Source organism: Mauremys reevesii, linkage group 12 (genome assembly GCF_016161935.1).
Source record: "Mauremys reevesii isolate NIE-2019 linkage group 12, ASM1616193v1, whole genome shotgun sequence".
NCBI lineage: Eukaryota > Metazoa > Chordata > Testudines > Geoemydidae > Mauremys > Mauremys reevesii.
The window spans coordinates 35,973,456-35,977,903 of record NC_052634.1 but is presented as its reverse complement, the minus strand read 5'-3'; the positions used below and the strand labels follow the sequence as shown (position 1 = coordinate 35,977,903).

The 4,448-nt window shown below is 58.9% G+C and overlaps 3 non-coding genes across 3 annotated transcripts; 1 reads left to right on the top strand and 2 right to left on the bottom strand.

Moving 5' to 3' along the window:
• Positions 1-401: 401 nt before the first annotated feature.
• TRNAI-AAU lies at positions 402-475 on the bottom strand. Its single transcript has one exon. It is a non-coding gene; the product is annotated as a tRNA-Ile (tRNA).
• Positions 476-587: 112 nt separating this feature from the next.
• TRNAA-CGC lies at positions 588-660 on the top strand. The gene has a single exon. It is a non-coding gene; the product is annotated as a tRNA-Ala (tRNA).
• A 2,972-nt stretch (positions 661-3,632) lies between these two features.
• TRNAI-AAU lies at positions 3,633-3,706 on the bottom strand. Its single transcript has one exon. It is a non-coding gene; the product is annotated as a tRNA-Ile (tRNA).
• Between the last annotated feature and the right edge of the window lie 742 nt (positions 3,707-4,448).

The window sequence follows — 4,448 nt, the reverse complement described above, 5'->3', positions numbered from 1 at the left end:
GGGAGCATGATCCGGCGTCGGGTCCATTTGGGTGGAGCTGGCAGCCGGCAAGAATTCGGGCCATCAGGTCAACCCTGTGTGGAAATGGGGGTGAGCCGGCAGGCCTGCGATTTTGGCTTCGCGGGCCGGGCAGCTCAAGCCTGGCCTCCTATGAGCCTGGAAGGCAGCCGGCCGGGCTCACCAGTCTCCTCCCCGGGCCCAAGTTCCTTTCAGGCAGCAGGTGGAGCAAGGAGCCCAGGGAGGAGAGCCCAAGGAGGTGTCCGGAGCCTCCTCCTGCCCGGCGCTTGCGCCCGCGCCCAGCAGGGCTCTTGCCTGCTCCCGGCCCACCTGGTTTTGGCCTCTGCCACCCCTAGCAGTCAGCCAAAAGACCAGAAGCCACCCTCTCCCTCCTGCACCCCGAGTGGCCAGCATGGGGCTTGAACCCATGACCTTGGCGTTATTAGCACCACGCTCTAACCAGCTGAGCTAGCCGGCCTACGGGAAGCCCTCTCTTGCCTGACCCTTTTGGAAGGAGTCACCGGCTGGCGCGGGGAATGATGTGGCCTCCGTTATCGAATGGATGGATCGAGACGCCACCTGCCAAGGTAGGGGAATTAGCTCAAGTGGTAGAGCGCTCGCTTCGCATGCGAGAGGCAGCGGGATCAATGCCCGCATTCTCCAGCGGCAAGGCAGCCCCGGGACCTTCTCTTGCCCTTCTTTTAGAAGCCATGGACAGTCAGCCGGCTCAGCTCCTCCAGTGGCCTCCATCCCTCTCCCCGCTTGGCCTCCCAAAAGGCCAGCCCTTGCGGAGCACAAAGTTCTTCCACCCCGGCCCTTCTCCCACTTGCGCTGACAAAATGGAGCCTAGAGTCACATGGGCCAGTCCCTGCATACTTTGCTGAGTCACAAGGCGTGTCTGCCTTCTCTCCATGGGTCAATTGTGTAGCCGATGGCCCTTTAATGGGCCATCAATCCACCTATGCCGGGCTAACATCAGCTTGTATGGGACACTTCCCAGAGGCAGAGCAGAATACAAACTATAGACATTACAGAGCCAATACTTATAACTTTAACTACAAATGATACAGACATATAGACAGCATAATTATAACCAGCAACCCATAATCTGGTTTTAGACACCTTAGATGACCCCCTTTATCTAAGATTTGGTACCACTGCAGGACCTTGGTTGCAACCCATGTTCTATATGGTCCCAATTTATATCAATAACGTCACACCCGGCCCTTCTCCCCCTTGCGCTGACTGGGAGGCTGGCGACAGCTGGGGGAAGTTAGCTCAAATGGAAGAGCATGGGAGAAGTAGTCAGACCCATACACACATTCTCCAGCCTGCTCTGCTCTGCTTTGCTCTGCTGTGCTGGGCTCTAGTGGGGGACCTGCACCTTTCTTTCTGAGCTCTCACTGGAGCACAATCCCTTTCCTCCTCCCTCCCTGCTAGTCTACGCCAAGCTCATTGGCCGGGAGGGAGAGCCACTCAAATACAGAATTACTCACATCCCAGGGGTCCATGAAGAGAATGAGGAGATGGGCGGGGTGGCATGCGATACCAGCTCAGCTGAGACCGTGAGACCTCGCAGCCTCCTGATCTCAGGCAGCATGGCAGCCGTGGAGCAGAGCAGAGCATGCAGACAGCTTGGAGACAGCCAAAGCGGGGAAGGGCTGCGTTGGTCTGGAAGAGGGAGTCGGTGGCTGTCTATCCTGGCGGAGGCAGGGTCGTTTTGCTGTATGCTGGGCCAGAGGCCAGGGAGTCTGCTAGAGTTGCTGAGCTGGGCCTGCTTCTGGCTTTGCTTGGGTTAGAGGAAAGTGGTGAAGATAAGAACGGCCCTCCTGGGTGAGACCGATGGTCCATCTAGGCCACTATCACGTCTTCTGACAGTAACCAATGCCAGGCGCTTCAGAGTCAATGGCCAGAGCAGGCAATCGTCAAGTGATCTATCCCTGTGTTGTCTTCTGAAGCTTGGTGCTTGTTTCAGGGGCTAACTCTCAGCCCAGACACACTCCAGGGAGGGAGCGTTGGTGTTTGTGCCGAGGAGCGTGGCTGGGACTCGGACCCCCTTCCCCAGCTCTGGGTAGCGCCTCGCCCCCACCCCCCCATTTCAGGCTGTGTCCAGCTTAAGGCCACAGAGCCCTTGCCTTTTTTTGCCCGGTGCCTGAGAGTCAGGCCAGCTGCGGGGAATTAGCTCAAGCGGCAGAGCGCTCGCTTTGCATGCGAGAGGTAGTGGGGGACGCTGCCCGCATTCTCCGAGCCGGTCAGCTAAGGGCTCCTGATGAGCGTGGTGGACGGGAGAGCCGGCCATCTGACTTTTGGCCTGGCTGCCCGTAGCGGTCAGGCCAAAAAATCAAAAGCCATCCTCCCCAGGCCCACAGCCACCCAGGGGCTCCTCTGCACTATCTTGCCTCCACGAGTGCCACACTCTGACCAGCTGAACCAGGCAAGCCACGGGAAGCTTCTCAAGGTCTTTCCCTGGTGTGGGCTTGGATGCGAAAAGCACCTGGCCGTTCATCAGCTGTTGCAAGAAGTGTGCAGAGTAGGAGTAGCGATGGGGCTGTAGCTTTCCACAGCATCTCAATTTGGGCAGCTTTCCATTCCCCTTTTCTGTGTAATGTCCCTCCCACGGGTTTCACTTGCGGAGCTGTACGACTCTGGCAGGGTGGCCATTTAGAAATCTTTTCCTTGCTTTTCTTTTTCACCTGGCCCCAGCCTTAGGACTGTTTGGGTATTTCAGTGTGTGTGTTTTCCCATTTGGAGGCATTTGGAAGTTTGGAAGGGGAGCCGAAAGAGGCGTCTTTTTCACAAGCAAGTTGGCTTTCTGCACAGGTAGGGCCCTTGGCCGTAAAGCTTAGCTCCGTCAGTGCTTCTGCATGGGGTTCCTCCAGTGCCTCAAGAGCCCGTGCTAAACTCTCGGTGTGGGCGTTTGGCTTGCACCAGTCAGAGTGCCGTGCCTGCGTCTTCCCAGGGCCGGCTCCGTGAGGCGCATAACTTGGGAGGAAAGGGGTAGAAGAGGAAGCAAGTGAAGCTGACTTTGAGTGGTGGTGTCCCTGGGCGGAGTGGTCCTCCTGCTCCTTCCTGTCGGAGGTGTGGGCTCGAGTGTGGGCTTGGGGGGTCTGGCTGTGGGCGGTGGGAGGATGGTGTCCAGGGAAGTCCCAAAGGTCACCCTGCGCCGGCGGAGTGTGAAGCCTCTCCCCTAGGTTGGGGTGCCGAGGATTAAGCCTTCCTCTGTGGCTTGGGCTGGGGAGCATGATCCAGCGTCGGGTCCATTTGGGTGGAGCTGGCAGTCGGCAAGAATTCGGGCCATCAGGTCAACCCTGTGTGGAAATGGGGGTGAGCCGGCAGGCCTGCGATTTTGGCTTCGCGGGCCGGGCAGCTCAAGCCTGGCATCCTATGAGCCTGGAAGGCAGCCGGCCGGGCTCACCAGTCTCCTCCCCGGGCCCAAGTTCCTTTCAGGCAGCAGGTGGAGCAAGGAGCCCAGGGAGGAGAGCCCAAGGAGGTGTCCGGAGCCTCCTCCTGCCCGGCGCTTGCGCCCGCGCCCAGCAGGGCTCTTGCCTGCTCCCAGCCCACCTGGTTTTGGCCTCTGCCACCCCTAGCAGTCAGCCAAAAGGCCAGAAGCCACCCTCTCCCTCCTGCACCCCGAGTGGCCAGCATGGGGCTTGAACCCATGACCTTGGCGTTATTAGCACCACGCTCTAACCAGCTGAGCTAGCCAGCCTAGGGGGTGTCCTCTCTTGCCTGACCCTTTTGGAAGGAATCACCGGCTTGCGCGGGGAATGATGTGGCCTCCGTTATCGAATGGATGGATCGAGACACCACCTGCCAAGGTAGAGGAATTAGCTCAAGTGGTAGAGCGCTCGCTTCGCATGCGAGAGGCAGCGGGATCAATGCCCGCATTCTCCAGCGGCAAGGCAGCCCCGGGACCTTCTCTTGCCCTTCTTTTGGAAGCCATGGACAGTCAGCCAGCTCAGCTCCTCCAGTGGCCTCCATCCCTCTCCCCGCTTGGCCTCCCAAAAGGCCAGCCCTTGCGGAGCACAAAGCTCTTCCACCCCGGCCCTTCTCCCCCTTGCGCTGACTGGGAGGCTGGTGACAGCTGGGGGAAGTTAGTTCAAATGGAAGAGCATGGGAGAAGTAGTCAGACCCATACACACATTCTCCAGCCTGCTCTGCTCTGCTTTGCTCTGCTGTGCTGGGCTCTAGTGGGGGACCTGCACCTTTCTTTCTGAGCTCTCACTGGAGCACAATCCCTTTCCTCCTCCCTCCCTGCTAGTCTACGCCAAGCTCATTGGCCGGGAGGGAGAGCCACTCAAATACAGAATTACTCACATCCCAGGGGTCCATGAAGAGAATGAGGAGATGGGCGGGGTGGCATGCGATACCAGCTCAGCTGAGACCGTGAGACCTCGCAGCCTCCTGATCTCAGGCAGCATGGCAGCCGTGGAGCAGAGCAGAGCATGCAG